The 19,579-nt window shown below is 37.0% G+C and overlaps 1 protein-coding gene across 5 annotated transcripts in view; it reads left to right on the forward strand.

Annotated features, from left to right (window-relative positions):
• Positions 1-758: 758 nt before the first annotated feature.
• LOC124634872 (potassium voltage-gated channel protein Shab) overlaps positions 759-19,579 on the forward strand; it is a 42,697-nt gene continuing 23,876 nt past the window's right edge. For 4 of the 5 annotated variants that reach the window (XM_047170533.1, XM_047170534.1, XM_047170535.1 and 1 more), the window contains exon 1: positions 760-1,099. The gene's annotated coding sequence lies outside the window, so the exon portion shown is untranslated. Of the gene's footprint in view, positions 1,100-19,579 lie in introns of all 5 variants that reach the window. The other variant, XR_006984937.1, reaches the window with a different exon arrangement.

The raw sequence follows: 19,579 nt of genomic DNA on the forward strand, positions 1-19,579 counted from the left end.
TTTGTTCTAAGACTTTTTATTAAAACTCAGTTTAAAAATAAAATATGGCTAAAATTCGATGCAAACACAATCATAACAGTTACCTACTTAGGTACCTAATCACTCGAATCCTTGTTTTCAGCACGAGTTTGTTTTACATTTGTGTAAAAAGTTTACATTTGTGAAAAACATTGACTAAAACACCGATTCTCACGACTGGAAGCCTGGTAAAACTTAAATTGCATATGGAAACCGCGGCACTTAGCATAGCAGCCCACGTTACCGACGACCGACAACTGTTACAGGAAGTAGTACCTACTGAAATCCTTTATTTTTTATAATTCACTTCTTTCTGACGGCGATAAAAACGACACCAAGCTAAACTCTCCTATTACCTACGTTAGGTTCCTATCATGTTCTTCCTTTTCGTTATAATTACTGAAAAAGATTATCCAAATTGGTTCAGCAGCCCCTTTCAGCCATAATAGTTTCATTAACCGGCTTTCAGGTTTAGTTTTATGGTTAGTTTCATGTATGGCATAGGTAGGTTCTAGCTAATGCAATCATAAAGTAGGTACATGAGACCTCGTTAACACGAAGTTCCTATCAGTATGTCTTGAGTGCAAGCAATCAGAAAACAGTTACAGGTGGAATAAAGAAATGTTTGTTGTTGCGCTGCGCAGAGAAAGCTCAGGGCGGGCGGGGCGGGCGGCAAGCGGGCGCAGTGGGCGCAAATAGCGGCAGCGCGCGTCGCCGAGGCGGCCGAACACTCGGCTCGACGGTCGCCAGTCCGCGCCCGACGCCCGACGCCCGAGCGCTCCGCACGCCCAGCGCCTCGCGACTCCGAGCCCGCGACCTCACGCACCGACACCACCGATCGCGCGCGAACCCTAACATAAATGTGAACCACCCTATGCCTTAACACTACGTACGTACCCCGGCTTAACTTCCTTACCAATAGTGAGCTAAACCGTTAAACCTTTGTGCAATTGTGATCCTTTTATGCAATCCTGGCCTCATCAGCGCTGGTGATTCAAGTCTTGGCGAGCACGTGGCTCCAGGATCGATAGCGGATACTATCCTCTTCATTGTCTATCACACATCAAGGTCACCACGGCAGGTAAACACTTCACTTTCATTCATCAAAAATAGTTTCAGTGATCGTAATGAATGGGAATTGTTATTCGGTAATGTATAAATGTAATGTTTTAAAATCAAATGCCTTTAATGTTTATTATTGAACAATTTCGAAGATAAGAATGTGCGGACTAATTTAGAATGATACTGAGATAAAAATATTCGCATCTCGTTGGCAGATTCTGGCGTCGTTTGAGCAACACAAATGTGAAATTGCATCGATTGTGGTACATTACATTGCATGGCATGTATTCCATCCGGTGACCCATTTTCGCAACTTTGACATTCGGTAACAACCGTTTGGCAATAGGTAGATGGGACAATTTTATTTTCTACTGTTGTCTTAGATATTTCGAGAAATAACGCGTGCAACTTTTACAAGACACCGGGCTCAAAAGATTGGCAAAGCTTATGAATGATGGTAATTCAGAGTTTCAGGCTGATGTCAACTATTTAATGATTTGTGCAGACGTGGCAATTTTGGGATTTAAAGGCTTAACCTTTATTACATTTTAAATGATTGTAATCTTTATTACTTATTCAGTAACAAGTCTTGTAGAAAATTGGATATTTTATGTCTTTAAGTGTGATATTTTATGCCTTAAAAAATTTTACGCAGTTGGTTGACGTTTCCCAAATTAAACCTTTGTAAATAAAGTATTTAGAACAGTTAAAGTTAGCATTTGTTTCAGTTAATCCAGCATTATAACCATTTAAATAGGTACATAGGTGTAAATGATTTAGCTTTACAACTATAGTATCTATCTATGTATTTATGAAAGGAAGAAAAGTGTCAATAGCTATCCCTTAGATATTTTTTTCATTTACATTTGAATTTCCTCGAGCAATTACCAATTGTAAACAGGGTTTTGTGTACCATTTAAAAATACGTACGTCCTTAATACGTACTCTTTAGCTTTACAGAGTTCATCAAACCGATGAGAAATGAGCGACATTCATTTCACTCGCACATGGTATCAAAATTACGTAGAGGCCCGAATTTGCTGTTTGTACGTAATTTTTCTACGTCTCTTCAGTACTCGGAACTATTATTTACCGGGTGGATGAGTAGCACCTACCTATCAGTTAGTAAGTGTTCGCTCTACCAACTAATTCCTTTGAATAAATACATACCATCGGTCTATCGGAGCTCCCCATTGTTTGCTAGGCGGTTGCGTGCACGGAATTATATGCTTAGTGCTGTAAACACACCGCCATCACAGCTTGTGTAGCCATAGACGAGGGAACTTTGTCTTAGGAAAAGATTACCTACTAAACACTTAACGGGAGTATTATCTAATTTATTGAATGGCTGATCCCACATGAAAGCTTTATCATAAACAAAGACTGGAATGGAGCGGGCCTGAACGGACGAGTCTGAATTATATGTACAATAAAGGAACTGTACTTCCAAAAGTGCTCATTGCAGTCTCAGATATTTAATCTTGGTGTGGTTTTATGTATGAGGTGTACTTCGAATCACGTATGAGGGACCAACTTAAAACACTGAAAAAAAAACTAGGCTCCAACAGATTTTATGTAAATCGATCCAGACGTTTTACATTGAAAGCATAGTAGCAATGTTCGTTACAATAGACGTACACTTTAGAGCTAGCACACGATTTAATAGAATTTAGTTAGTCGATACACTTTCAATACAGGAAAGGAAACCAATTTGCGAGCTATCTATGTGAATTGTACATACCATAGGTATAGAATCAGCGCTATTAGGCTGAGTCATGCATAGTCATACATTTATTAAAAAGAACTTATATCTATCAAATCTGGCCATTTTGAAGTGCCTATGTATGTACTCTTTTCAAAGAACCTATGAACAGTAAGCATGCAGAAATATGCAGCTACATGCGAATGTAAAACGGTACAATAATACGATATCGCAATCGGTAGCTATCTAAAATTATGATGTTCCTGTGCATTTAGTAGTAATGGAAGCTTTTCGCCCCTGTAGCGACCGCATCGGCGAAGTTTTTACAAACACAATGAGGAAATCGTTTGCCTTTTTTCAACCAACATTACAAGGGATCGTATTTACATAATCTAAATGTATTTATGTAAGTTAGCGTCTTGAATAATCTAGTCATGCATGTATTGATCTGCCTAATCTGGAATGTTGGATTGAGTGGTGGAAAACTGACATAATTTTTCCAATTTTAGTAACCTAAATACATTTTTATTATCCCAATATTGTATTTAAATGAGTAAATACGGAGGTACCTACATTTTATTATCCCAATATTGTATTTAAATGAGTAAATACGGAGGTACATTTTAGTTTGCGTTACTTTACTATTACTTGTTACTACTATCAAAACAATTTTATTGAATATGCTTATGATAAAAAAGCTCCGGATCCCGTGCGGCGTTACCGCGCCCGTGCAACTTACATGAATACAACGTAAACCAATATTGATCCAACGTCTTACGACGCTGCTGGCGTGCTATCTATTATTGATTAGTTTCATTAGTAAACACTTAGCTTGGTATACCGTGGAGCTAAAACGCCTTCTACAATTTAACAGTGTTATCGCTGAAAGTACCTGCTGTTTTATGCAAGTGGATGAACTTAATACCTAAGTTATCGTAACTGATGCTAATAGCTTTGCTAGCTGATATTCTACAAGTTTGAGTCCAGTCTGGACATTGAAATATTGACTCATCTTCTAGTACATTACAGTACACATATGTATATTAGTCGTTTACAATTAGGTAATAATAAAAACACATGAAGCTTCGCTGAAATTTCTAAATTTCAGAAATTGATGAAAAGATCATTTAAAAGCTCGCACGAGTGCAGATACCTATTTAAATTGATTGATAGTTTTAAACATATTAATTTTACTTAAAATATAGCAATCATCAATTTGATGAACATACCTAGTTTACTTACTGTAGGTAAATTGAAATACCTACGATTACGATTTTAATGGGTATAATCGATTTATAGAATTTCATGTGTCGCCAGCGACCTGTTTCTAACTTCAATCAGTATAATTAGCATTTTCATACATAACATAAGTTGACCAAGTTTCTAGCACAAAAAAGCCTTGGGAAACACGGTGCCGGTTGAATTAATCGTGTGAGATGAAGGCGATGTGTGTGACATAGTCAGCGTGCTTCCACGCGGACGCGCTGTATTATTGGCATCTCATCGTTCCGCACACGGCGCTCTCAATCATTTATTTATTTTACCTATGTCGGAATTTGCCGCAAACGCTTTGAAAACGTTATCTGATTACTATCAAAGAAAATCGCTTTTATCAATTCATTTAACCGCTTTTTTAGTCGACTGTCAACTTTTATTGGTATGTGGTATAATATATTTTTCAATAATGAGACTAGCCGGTATCTTGATATGGAGCATTTGGTGTTGACTATGTAGTTAAGAGTCGTGGTTGCCTAGTGGGTGAAGGACCAACCTCTCAAGTATAAGGGCGCGGGTTCGATCCCAGGTCAGGCAAGTACCAATGCGTACGTTTAACGTACTAAGTTTGTATGTACTTTCTAAGTATATCTTAGACACCATTGACTGTGTTTCGGATGGCACGTTAAACTGTAGGTCCCGACTGTCATTGAACATCCTTGGCAGTCGTTAAGGGTAGTCAGAAGCCAGTAAGTCTGACACCAGTCTAACCAAGGGGTATCGGATTGCCCGGGTAACTGGGTTGAGGAGGTCAGATAGGCAGTCGCTTCTTGTAAAGCACTGGTACCCAGCTGAATCCGGTGAGGCTGGAAGCCGACCCCAACATGATTGGGAAAAAAGGCTCGGAGGATGGTGTTGACTATGTAGGTCCGTAAGTTTAAACTATTCAACTATTTAAACCTTATTGGAGTTCGGTAAGAACTCCTGCTGAAGAAAGTGTAGCGAAACATTGAACAGTTTTCCGAACTTTCGTAGTTCGGAAAACTAGTTCGTACAATAACGGAATAGTCCGTTCAAGTTCCACGTCAACCTCGAAAGTTCAACACAAAGCCTGAATTCGCCTAGGGCTTCACAGAAAATAGTTCATTGAAACTGCAAAATTCAATAGTTTTGGCGGCAGGCTCTGCCGTAAAACAAAATGATGCCATACTTAGCGGTATGATCATAATATTGGAATCCGGAACGGTTATGCGTGTGTGCGGATGAAGCATTTATACTTACATATCTACGTAGCAGTTATATGTCTGTTTTCTGTTTATATATGACAACGTGTAGGTACCTATTGAGCGCACTTGAACGTCCATTATCTATTGCTAACTGCGTCAACAGACCTCTTGTAGACGGGATGAGCGATCATCGTTATGATGTGACTGCTCTCATAACAGATTTTGAAGTACTTACTTATATATTATTATACTTAGATTTAGGTACATATTGCTAGTTGCTTAAGGTCTACCTTTACCAGTTAATGATGTGCATTGTTAACCGAAGTAACTGAATAGGTAAATCTTAGAATACACATTACTTATCGAATGATATTTTCATAATGGTTTACGGGATTAGATATTACTTACATAAGAGCTAATACATAATTTGCGTTTACGCGGCGACCCTAATTCTCCTTAAGACAGCTAATCCTGTGTAATCCTATTGGTTCCGTTGATAAGTTGATGTTATTTACATTTATCCCAAATTATAAGTGATAGGTATACTTCAAAGTTCAATCCAACATCTCTATGATATCATGTGTAATTTTCTGCTAGAAGTTCTCGGGGAGGCTTCGGCTGGCAAATATCCAGCAAGTCAGCCATGACATAATATCTTATTTGCCAAAAGGCTTTATTTTCCGAGTCTATATGAAATAACTTCTTGTTTATTTGTGCTAGTAGGTCTCCTATGTAGCATAAAAAAGCTAGCTAGTGCTTAAATATATCTTAGTATCTACCTAAGTATTATCGTTGTTTTCCAGACTAGATTCGTTTCGGCGACAAAGAATCTATGCCTAAATATTGCCATCAATTTGGTTTGTGGATTCATTGCAACTTTGCAAGTGGAAAGTATTGCAAAAGTTGTAACTTAATTGTCTCATTTTTCGGACAGGCACGGCATTATTGTGTTCTAACTGTAACTTTCTATATCGTATGTGCATGCATTAAAAATAAATATATGTGGGGATCAAATGGGCAGAACAGTTGTACTCAGTCATAAACTGAAGTGACTGCGAGGTTACGTGGTATATTATGTCCTATGATTCACGTTACATTTATCATTGGTTGAAATAGTCTACGAAAATATTGCGAAATATAGTCTGCCCAATAGTAGTGAAGTAATAAATACATCAGTTCACACTTCATTGTAATAACCACCCACGGCGATGTTTATAGATGTATGTCACGTGTTAACATCAACTACAACGTTTTACGACTACATAACGCTATAGCTAATCTACGTACTATAGACATGTTTAGTCAACTAATTGATATGCTGCTTTAACTTTGTATGGGTTAGCGTTATTTATGAATTAGTTTCACCCGAAACGCTACGATAGATATAATCAAATAAAAAACGCAGATTCTCTACAACTCTCTTGCAATAAAAGCTGTATTGAAACAATAAAATGTATCGTAAAAAGTTCGTGGAAAATGTGAACATTAGCGCGCTTTTAAATTGTATAATTTCAAGAGGATGTTTCACGGTTTAGTATTGGAGAAACACCTATTAATCATTGGAACAAAAAAATGTGTACCTACGTAGGTACTTCCTTTGCTCTGTTTACTTTACTGAAGGATTTATTGCTATTATTGTATCGGGGTTTAGCTGTCATAATGAAAATATACAGGTTTGTTGCACGTGATGTCCATACCTCAATTTAATAGTGGACAGCTTGTGATTCCACTCTTGGTCTGGTGAAACTGACAAAGCTTTGGAGAAGTGTATGCTCTAACATGGTTCTAAGGTCTGTTTAAATAGATTCAGTTGTGATCACGTTTACTGGTTTTTGGGAGTTTTATTAAATTATCAAACCCTTTTATAATGTTTTACCATGAAAAATCGTAGAAAAAAACCTTTTCCCATTCTGGTTAATTGTCCGTATCTATTTTCGTGAAAAGAGCTTTTCTTGTGTGAAATTTTTCCCGATTCATTCTTCCACAACATGTGATAGGGATGAAATCGTTTATGTAATATTTGTATACATATCTTCATAGCATGACAAACGATTTCCAGATAAATTCACTCCGGCTAATGGCGTCGTCGTTAGGTGTTATCAACATATGTAATGGGACTTCAGAAATATCCGCTTTAAAGGCGGATAGCCATAGAATGCAGTAATTGACGTATCTGTATATAGGTAATAATACGTCCTCATTAAAATACTGCCGTGTTAATGTAGCTGTACGTAAATAATATCTGTTTGCAGTTGGAACTCTGCGGAGTCGGCTTTGTGACCTGACGCATCATTCCCGTTCTATAGACTAGTAATCGGATTACCTGGAGGAGAATGGGAACATTGTACTGCATTCACGCAATCTATACCCACCTACGATAATGTATTTGATTTTAGCATAATAGAAACATCAGGAAAATTATTTATAAAAAATTTGTTTCTATTTCCTTTTAAATCTCTCTCTAATAAACTCAATCTCCTTAATATTTCAAAGACATGAAACTATGAGTTCAAGATGATAGTTGTACGAATTTGAAATAAAGATTTATTCTACGTATATATGCCAATGCATTTATATCTTTGCCAAAAAATATCTTTATTACCGAAATAAAATAGAGATACGCGTATAATCTTCTCATGTCAAAAGTTCAAAACTGATTCATGTCCAAATTGGCCCAAATGTCAAGGTAGTATGTATCTAGTCCGAAGCCAGTACACATCGGGGCTTGTGCCACATTTGGCTATTTTCCAGCCAACTATGTAGTAGTGACGTGACCAATCCGGCGCCGATCCGGACTTTAATGACAAACCCACGGAACTTACTGTTAGGTAATTTAATCGTCGGTTTGGTTAGTGTGCTCTCTCACAGGCAAATACGGTTAAAGCTCTGTAGGCGAATTGCTTTGCGAATTGTTTCATTTTGCATGCTTGTTTATTGGGATTGAAAAACTTACAACAGCCTGTTAGAACACCATAACGAGTAGGTATTTAAAAAGCACTTTAAAGGTATAGTTTATCGCACTTTGAATTTGTTACCATATTTTTCTTGACTGGCTAAATTATACGTGTGTTCATTCTATCACGTCGGAAAATGAAGGACGGATTTTTAATCCTTATTTACCTCCGATAAACGACTCATCTTGTTATAGGGAATGTAAAAAGTTTTGTATGGGGATTTAGAGGCGGGAGCAGGTGCAGTATCTGAGTGGTATTATCTACCCTGCAGGTAGAACTGAAAATAAGCTCTTACTTCTAGATATAGGTCGTAGAAAAATAGTCGAATATTTGTACATTTCGGATGTCTGTCTTAAATGGAAATGTGTTGAGTGTTTCTACGTCTAGTCTATGTAGATGTTATCTGCGGGAAAGCCACTCTACTTTATTACTTCGCATAGAAATATTAATATGGAATTACAGGAATGCGAAGTAAAAGGGCTTTCAAGAATTCGGGCCCCCACACAAATGTAGACATGTGTAAATTAGTTACTACAAAAACAACCGTCAGTGTAATACAAGGTGTCAGTGTAACTCTCAGAATGCCATTGTTTCGGCTTTTAGAAAATATTTGTTCGTTATTTTTTATGGGTAAGGTAAACATACTTAACGGTTTGACTGATTTGTTATGAAATATATTTCGTGTAACCTACCAACCTATCCGCGTTCTTGTAACGATAAATAGGCGTATGAATTATTCGAATTCACTGAATTAAAACGGAAAATTACTGTAATATGCAGACCAAAACTTAGATAAAAGTAAGTACGTAGGTATATCTATTGATAGAAGTTGATTAAAATGAGCCCTTTTAACATTGAAATGAGTATAGATCTATCAACTGTGTTCGGAGAGAATCAATAACAATCACTTTAGCTAATTGAAAGCTGTGGAAATAAATTCAGAAACTTGAGACAATGTTAGTTTTTTTGTTTGAATGCAACCCGTGTTACGTTGCTTAAATTAGTTACACAAAGTAAATAAGGGGGGCATTTATCTAGACAGTTGGACAGGTAGATTAGTGCGGTTAGGCCGGACAAAAGTGTATATCTTGGACTTAGCGTGAATATTGATCGCGTGCCGGTTGTGAGCGGTGAGAACAAAGGGCGGGCGGCTACGTGCGGCCCACGCTCACCCGCGCCTGGCACCCACTGGCCGACCACTGCCTAGCCACACACGAATACCCTAGAACACACATTATCTTGAAAACCAAGATTTACGTTAATGCTCTACTTTGAAGAAGTCCCAATCAACAAATAATAAAATTAAATAACTAGGTTGCTATTGCATGTTTACAAAAATAACACTAATCTAAAAATATTTAAACCAAACCATTAAATTTGCAATAAAATATATTATAGTGAGGCGGGGAACCTGTTAGAAACGAAGTGTTCTAAGACAATGTAAAGCCATAAAATCGATTGCCAATAATTTATGGCTAGATCGGTGGAGATAAAACAGACGGCTCCCTGTGCACCGGTCAAACGGTTTCATAAGGAACTAGGGACTACGATCTCATTGGACGAACATAACAATGTTTTGTTCAATGTTGTTCACACTTACATTCGTTTGCTCAGGCTTAGTGTGCATAAAAATTAACATTTTAAAAAAGATTATAGAGGGTCGATAAAGAGACTTACTAAATCGTGCCTGAGAATAGTCATATCGTCAAAGTTTTCACAATAGATATACGTTATTACCTCGCCTAAATAGAAAGTGAGTACAAAATTGCATTATAATAAGTCACGAAAGAAAGTGTTTTATACAAACGTAAATTACATTTGTTTGAATACAGAATATGATGTGATACGATCTACAAAGTTCATAAGGCGCTCCACCAGCTACGTCGGCCGGCCGGCCAGGCTGCCACTCACACAGTCACATCAAGCTGTCGGCGCCGCTCGCATGCGCGCCAATTGTTTATCGTGAGGGAGCAGTGTTTGTTTTTCAAACTTTTGTTCGATCGCCACTCAAGCCGTAACAATTATACGGATTGACGGTTTTACGAGACTTCATGAGAAAACCTTAAAGTATACTGCCTGGCAATGTAATTAAGGGTAATAGGGTTAATACTTAATGTTACTTTGTTCCAAAGTAGGTAACCTCCATCAGTTATCTAGAGCTAAAGGTGTAAAGGTTGCAACTGAAAGAAAATTATTTTCCACTTTTTGTGCTCTGTAAGTCTACTTTAAGGTTTTTAAAAAGTAAAAGCTCTATTAAATAAGTGTCTACTGCCACATTTTTTGACCCATATAAAATTGAAAAGTATTTATCTTCCTTAAAGAGTTACCCTCAAGAAGAGGAGCTTGTTCATCTTTGTGCACAGCACGCTTCGCACATAATGGGGTCACAGTCTTGCATACCAATGTTATAACACCTCTCCGTCTTCTCAAAAGCTTTGACAATTTCATAATTTCTCCGAACAAAAATGAGTTTAAGACATTTTAAAATTCGAGGTAAAATGAGATGGAAATGACTTACAATCAATATTTTTACCCATATAGATTGAAATTTTGTAATCAACTTCTTTAGAAAGTATTTTAAAATATGTTTAATAGTATAGAATGTTATTCGCGGCTATTAATGACTTCATCAAACAAGCTCTAATACCGAGTTAATTGCCGATGAGTGTTGAGTGAGGGTATTCTTGTTAATATTCCACCGAGACCAGTGCCAAATAGTTGTTTATACATAATCATCAAGGATTTTTAAGAGTATTTGATTCAGGTACATGTTTATCACTATGGCCGTATAAATAACTGTCATTTGTTTCACTGACTTTCGTCACCCACGGTCATGTGGCCAGGTGTATTTTATCATTTATACTTAGTACTTATGTAATTGAGGTAGGTTCCAGGTAGTACTCCCGTAACTACAGTTATCAATATGTTTGATGAAAACAAGAAACAAAATGTCCATAAATAAAGCTAGCATCATGTGAGTCTTCGATAATACTGAGTCCAGATTGATGGGAGTGGGTGAGATCATTGTTTGCACAACTTATTTGTGGTTTAAATAAATACATAGGTATTTGGAGAACATAATACTACCTACCTACTTGTGGGTTGAAGGCGGAGGTTTGACTCGTAAACAATACCGTGAAAGGAATAAGGATTCTCATATTAATGGAGCGAGAAAATCCACCCGGCTGTTGGTTCCATTCAAACGCTTTTCATTTTATAAAATCACGTAACTCGGAAAAGCTTTCCACCTGGTTTTATATACTAAAGCTCAGGAAAACCTCACAGATTTCTATGAAGTGCATTTTTATGACAAGAAAAATCTGTGACAAATTCTGGGATTTCATACAGAATATGTAATACAATTTTTTATAAGCCCATCATTGATGTCTCATTGCAACTTTGCAAGGTAAAGCTGTTCCACAAGGTAGAGGTTTTGGAGAAAGCAACCATCAACACAGAGTTGTTTTCAGTTTTACCTACAAAGCCCCTTAATAAATTTCAGTTCCGTGATAACCTTGTTCGTGAAACATACTCGTACATGTTGCTCTAAAGTGGAGCGCATAATTTAACGTTTCTCGTTTTAGTTTATTTCGATATGCATATCAGAAAATCATTTCTGCTACGCAACGATCGAAATTGCCACATTATACACGGCTCGGTTGTATCGTAAGATATCTTTAGATATATCAACTTAGTAAATGAGAAATAACCTGCACCGTTCCCATACATACATGTTCATCAGATTTCGATAGAGCAGTTGATAACAGAGGATTGCCTGTGTAAATAACCAGCGTTTTGTTATCACATCATTAACTACTGATAACAGAGTACACACCTAATTAATCGATGGGATTAGGTATTCTACACAAGTGCTATTTGCTTATGTCCCAATGATTGATTAACGGTTATGATGAACAGTCAATATTGTCCTTCTGCAAATGACGATACAGCTTAACATTTGAACACTAAGTCAGTCTTTAATTGGTAAAGCACTTAGTGGACACTAGGACATAATGCCAGGTATATTTTCGAGGTAAAAAGTAAATAAGCCCCTCTCTTCCCGATACGAGTGTCAGTGGAGCCCTAAGCTAATTTAAGTTTGGGATATACACGCGCGCCGTGTAAATGTCACTTCAAGGAACTTATAAAGAGAGTGAACTTCCACTTAATTAGTTTTATTAAAGGAAGGCCTCGCTCCACAAGCCAAGGTATTTCTTTGTACCTACAGTTGGTAAGGTAAGATATTTGTTATTTCGCTGGCGCCATACGCCAGCCCCTCAGTCCGTGACCTATTTCAGAAAGCCTTCGGTGATGTTTCACTTCAGATACGAGCCGAGCCAAACAATTTATTACCCTTTTCCGTTTCTGCTTGAGTTCACCATCGCTAAAAGATCATCTTTCACGTTTAGACATGCAAAATTTCAATCGGCGGAACGCATTCTGTTAGCTTATGATGCATCTTTGTGTATATTGATGTAATGCCAATGTTATCTTAATGTAACAGAGTTAACAACACTATGTAGTTCAGTTTTCTATTCAATTTATAGTGGAATGTCGGAACACGTCAGCTGTGGTGTTGACATTTCACGCTACCCGCGGAAGGGGTGGCAATAGCGCGGATGGCTGGCGACATCTCGTCAGCTTTAAAAGCTGCTCTAGTAGTTTATTATTTATGTAGGCACAGTTACTCGGCATACTAAATAACATTAAAACACACAGTAAGCTTAAAAAGTTTTACGATTGTAAACATCGCATATGTATGCAAATATTATGAAACGTCAGGAGAGCTTCCTAAAGAAGATTTATGAGTTTCGTTTTATTCGCTGAACTTTTGGAAGATTATGTTAGTTTGGAGCTGTGTACACAGTTTTGGCATTGGTTATGGTATGAGCGGTCGTGGAGTGGCTGGTCACCCAGTTGGCAGGGGGGGCTGGCAGGTGACCAGGCGGGCCCAGCGGCCGGGGTGGCTGCACATGCTGACGGTGTATTTCTGTTGGGCCGCGTCACCGCTAACTATACTGCGGTTACGTTGGGGCACGCGCTGCATTACGGCCTCACATTTGGCCGCTGTGATGCGTTTGTTGCGTCATATGCGCCTGTCACACCATTAATTAGAGTCATGACTAGCATAGTAAGTAGTTGACGTAGTCGTATTATCTAGTTCAATCTCATGTTTAGTGCAAGTTTACTATAAACTGACAAATATTGTTTTAATTGAGTCATTAGTTAGCTATTTATGAGAAATATGGAATATTATCGAAGAACCGTGTACATGCTTTTAATATACATAGAGGAATAAGCTATAGAACAGTAAAAAGTGTCAGTAAACGATCATACTGAACTGAAACTAAAATAAACTTGAATCCAAAATGTTAAATGATTCATTAATACAAGCTGTTGATTTGCATCCGTGCCATATTCAAGGACGTAATTATGCTAATGATTCTCGACCCAAATCAATAAAAAAATTGGTACGTATTTTTTTTTCTTTAATTTTTTTTCGGAATTCCGTAAATGTCATCTAGCCTTATTTAAACTTGTCGCGTATGTTACTGGCGTTAAAACCGTGCTGCACCCTCACACAAACGCAAACACAAAGCATACGCAACGATCACTCATAAATTTCATTCATAAAATTGGATTACTTCGAAAATACCACGACATTACAATGACAAAAAAAGCAGTGCATATTAGTTATTTCCCATCTACTGTAATTCCAATCGATTATTTACGTATTGTATGTCCTCCTCCTGAACAATGGCACAAATGCAAATCAACACCTTGTATAATACAATTTATAAGCCCACTAAATTAATTACCTGATAGTAATACCGCCTAATTATTAGCGTCCTTAGTATGTATCACGCCGAAAAATTTAGATTTGTACATTACATTAATATGAAATTAGCCGAGGTGTAGTTGCTAGGTTCATATTTTCATAACAAGTACATGAGTCACTGAACTCGAATTTATACGACACAAAAGCTGCGTGAGCCAAGTGAACCGACATCGATATACATGTACCCATAGGTAATTATATTAATATTATGTCAGTAGTGTATCGTCACACGTTATTTCGTAATGATTACGGCGAACTATCTCGTGAGATTTATACTCTACAGTCATCATTAGCTGGTGATTAAGTGTGTATTGTTGATTGAAACATTTCATTGTTATTCGTGTGTGCCCTGCCTGTAGGTAGTGACTGAGAATCGTTAAAAACACATACAGTTAAAATATATTTTATTTTATTACAATCAAACCTTTGCAATATACGTGACGATAATTTAGGGAAAATCACGCTAAACTTTCACGAGTCATTACGTCCTTTTCAGTAAATATCAATTAATCGATCGAAATAGTTCAACAACTTAATTCAGCCGTGACTTTCACTTTTCTTCAGTGCATAAAGACTAAAATCGTAGAACTGACCTACAAAGTGAGACTAAAAACCAACCACCACTTAATTTAACTTTCAAATAGCCCTTTGAGCTAGGGGTTTATGAGAAGGAATTCCTCTTTCCCGCCGCGGTCCGTCACAAATGGAAGGCGACGTTAACTCGAGCGGAAAGCGTCCTGCATGCCTCTCTTGTGGGTCGCGCCACACAGAACAAAGAAAAGTGCGCAGCTTTAAAAGTATAGCGTATAATTGTAAAACACTACTTATATACTGGCTGTTTTCCCGCAGCTTCACTCGCGTTATTCTCGTACCATGATAAAATATAAAAATATACCTTATGTTACTCGGGATAGTGTAGTGGAAGAATTTCATTTCAGTCGTTTCGGAGTCCTAAGGGTACAAACAAAAAATGTATCTTATTTATTGACTACCTCCTGATTAAAAGGTAGGTTTTGTAAAGCTCAAACGAGGTGGAGTAGGGAGTAATTAAGGTTTAATGCAGCATTTAGTTAAAGATTATTTATTGTACGAGTACGAAGAGCTGGTATGAGCTTTCTTAGCTTTCGTACCACGATTTTTGATATTGAGTAATTGATGGCTTGGGCGACCCTACCTAGATGAAAGTTATTTAGAAGTCCTATTCTCTGTACAATTTTCTCTTAGGTTTATCCTCGCTAGATGGCATTACTAAGTTGTTGAATAAATCAACACTTGCACGTAACTTACATACTTTATTCCTGTACAATTCTCTTTATGAAACCAGACCGTACTTTGCAAGTAGTAAACCACTCCAAAAGTATGTAGTTTTTCGGTCGAACTTCATTTAATTTCGTTAGAAGTTTCGAGGAGTACTTGTCTGAAGTTTTATGAAATGTTAAACTGTGAAAGTGGATTGGGAAGTGTGTGACAGGAACAGTGCCAGAACTGGCTTGCAGCCAACCGGACCCAGTTCATTTCCGATGATATTTCCCTAATATTTTTCATTCGAATCACCAACGCTTCAATAATTGTAAAAATAAACGTAAGCTTTATTCATATTCAGCTGAAAATAAATAAATGCCGGTACCTTATTGTTTACCGTGTTGCTGAACAAATGAATTAATTCAATAACAATGTCTTTTTGTTCGCAGTTGTTCGTTTTTTGCTGGCGTACTTTTTAATTGCATACCACTTCAATTTCCTGCTGTTATTAAAAGTTGGGGTTATATTATGTCGTTAATATAATTGAAAACGGCACGTTCTTTGAAAACATTGTGCTTAAGAGAAAAATATGGAACTATTATTTTGTTCTTAGCTATTGAGGTTTATGAAAATGCGAAATAATATTGACCACAACTTCCTCCATTAATTGTGTAGTTGATTTATTTTAATTTATGTTCCCAATGACATAAAGATAAACTAGATCTTTCATCCACCCAAGAGATGTTACAAAATTCAATGTGAACTCATCACTTTTGCGTTTCAAATATTTGTTGATTTGGTTGTTTTATTTCCAACTTTTCATTTCACACCGCGGATATACAAATAGTGATTCATTCGCAATAAAATTAAATTTAGCCTGCAGAAACTGATGTTTTAAGTATTGATATGTATTTTCTGCCGATATTATATTTATTCAAGGAATATCCGGACCTGTATTGAAAACATTGAAACATTGATTTAAAAATATATTTATGTCTGAGATATTTTTTCAGTTGATAAAAAAAATATACTTTCGTCGATAGATACTTGTTTATAAATAGAACGTCAATGATTCCTGTTACGTAATACTGGTACCTACTACGGTAAGCCTAGTTTCAATCGCAAACGCTTTAAAGGTCTTGGCTTCGATTCGGGCGGGCACGGACAAAGTGTAATTGGGGCTTTCTCATAGACGGTTTTCGGCCATAGATCGGGATTGGAGCCGTGCCTGATAGATGACGATGAACCGGCTCTCCGTCACACTGAACTCAATAACGATTGATGTATTGCACTAGGTTTTATTACTTTGCATTGAAGCGTACCAGCTTGCAATTGTTGAAGGTAAATACTGCCTGATGATCCAATACTGCAACTACTGAAACGAAATAGGTATGTGCGAATGCAACTCAAAATAATAAAGTATACAGTAAATATACACATTAAATTAAAGAGCCTGGCAGAGAACCGACGAAACATCGAGAAAATTAAGAAACAATAAAACATATGAACACAAACATCGGCAGACTGGTTAAAGCCCTCACTCATTTGTAAAACACGCCATTCTTACAATGTTTACTCTAGTAAACGTTTTTAATTCCAGTTAGTAATCGTCGATTGGATGTTATACTTTTATGCTCCCTTGACACACACATAGACACCGTGTTCTATAACAACATACCACCACAATACCACACTGAAAATTAGAAAAAATAAAAGACTGTTTGTAGCACAATAAATGTTTTTCGAATTCAGTTCTTTTTCTTAATAAAGCAATAGATAAAAAAAAAAATGCAAAATAAATTCATATGAAATTTTACTTATGTAAGAACGCAATTACTTGGGTGGGTCAGCTATTAATACCACAGAGCGCAAACACATGTTTTTACAGTCCAAAAAATGTTTCGTTGTTTGTTGTGAAATGCCAAGAATTCAATCCACTTAACATTTTCGGGTTATGCGTATTCTGCAAAAACACTTTTAAAATACGAATGAGAAGAATTAATAAAACAAATCAACACGCATTATTATGCTGCTTTCAATCTGTGTCTGCAAAGCTCTACCTAAGTAAGTAAAGAAGTACCCCGATTTGTTGAAACTTTCTAGCTGAACTACAACTACTGGATACAAATCTCACATTTATTTTTTTCCTTCTAGAGGTATAATAATAAATGATCGAAACTAGAACTTACCTTTTACAGGCAAATGTGTTCGAATGTTTGAACACAGTATCCATTCATCAAGTAATGAGGTCAGGAACAAGCTTTATGGTTCTAATCGAAACTACATGAGCGACGCAATTCGGCGCCACACTACTCACGATTCCGGGCTTATGTTAATATTTAACTATTCGTTAGGAGCTGCCGACGAACGCAAATACGTGAATGAAAAAGTAATGACGGTTAACCTAATTCGTTGCAGTTATTTCCTAGACCTAGACACATTTTTTTATATCGTATATCTAAAACGTTCTTAAAATTGTGAGTTTTGTTTGTTATTTAATGAATACAGAACCCAAATTGTAAGCAAAGCATTGTTCTCATTTGACTAACGATCGAGTCGAAGCTCATCAAACACCGTGACACTTAATTAACGATTGGTTGGCTCCGAGCCCCCATTTAGGTTAAATTCCGTACCATGAACACCATGGTAATTTTTTACATTCTCATCAGTTTGAAAACATCGAGTTTGTATGGAGATTTATAAACCTTTAAGGATGTATTGATCGTAGTAATTAAAAGCATTGAAGTATGATTATGAATAATCGTTGGCTTTTAATTACAACAGAAATGATAGATCGATAGTGACTATTAACGATGACTGTAGATATGTATATGTTTTCTTAAGATGCAAATATAAGTTAAAACCAATACTTGCGACTTTATTAAGACTTTGTATCTAATAATTAAACATATTATATGATGATAGATCTAAATATAACGACCAGTAAGTAAAAATATGAACTTTGGACACGGACCCGGAACCCTGATATTATTCAAGCACGTCTGTCACCACTATTTACATATCTTCCAGTCCCATCTCATCTTAAAATTAGAAGACATTCACACTGACCATCGTAAACCCTGATATAAATATTTACGACTGTCAAGGTCGGCTCTATTAGCGTCGGATTAACAGTGCGACGGTTCATTCCGTAGAACGGAACAGGGAACTGGCCGGTTCATATTCTGAGAAAAGGTGGTCCGTGTCGCACTCGCTGTGGGTTGCCGATGTTGTGTTTACTATGTCGGACTGATCGAGTTTCTTTGATGTTCAAGAGGCGAATATAGCGCACTTTATAATACAGGATGCATTATAATTAAACTATATCGCAGACGTTTGTAACATGCGAGGATCGTTGATCTTACAATACCCGTGATAAACTTAAACCAAATTTAACTTGGCCTTCATAAATATTTGGTTTAACGAGTTAGTATTAGTTCTAAGATTTATTTTGTTGTTGTTCGCCACGAAAAGGTTGGGTCCGATGACCTTTCGGAGTCTGACGTCACTTTTTCCCAGTGTTTTATTTCTTTATACAGCTGTAGTTCATTTTAATATTACGTGCGTAATATAAATCATGAAAATGTATGTCCGTTTATTAAAATATCGGCATCATCCGCACATACATTTCCCGGGGACGTCAGTGACAGTGAATGGATGGAGGCTGACGCCAAGCTGTAGTTAAATGGAAATGTGCAAAGATTTTGTTTTTTACGTTAGCTTTATAGCTGTCAATTAGGCTGTAATTGTTGGCAAACATACAAAATAAACAATTACACAGCGGATAAAGAATCTTCATTTTTTTTCGGAATACAATTAACGATAGCGTTTCCTTGATTACCAATATTTGCTTGTAGTTAAAGTTGCCTCGTGGGGCTCGTTAACATTTGAACAAGTTTAGTGAAGCTGTATTTTATTGAGTTGAGAGCTTCGGTACATTAGATGCAGATGATTCGACGTGAGCGTAAGCAAACACAGTAGAGTGCGCGCGTGATACGTTTTGTGAGATACACACTGACGTATACTGTCGTCGGCCGGTATTCTCACCACTAATGCATACTGTACATTTCGGTACCCATTGCATACATTGCAGTATTTAGTAACATTACAGTAATTTGGTACAAAGCGTGCCCTGCAGTGAACTCCAAACTGAGGTTATCCCCGTTCCGTTTTGCACATCGTGTCAGACGGCCGCTCGTCCGGGTCGGTCATTCATCAATTATGTGCTCGAGCTGCTCGAAGCTTCGAACACCCGTCAATAAAAGATACGAGTCGTGCTGTATCATTTAACTGCATATAATTTATGGCTTACTTTAATCTG

Source organism: Helicoverpa zea, chromosome 12, assembly GCF_022581195.2.
Source record: "Helicoverpa zea isolate HzStark_Cry1AcR chromosome 12, ilHelZeax1.1, whole genome shotgun sequence".
NCBI lineage: Eukaryota > Metazoa > Arthropoda > Insecta > Lepidoptera > Noctuidae > Helicoverpa > Helicoverpa zea.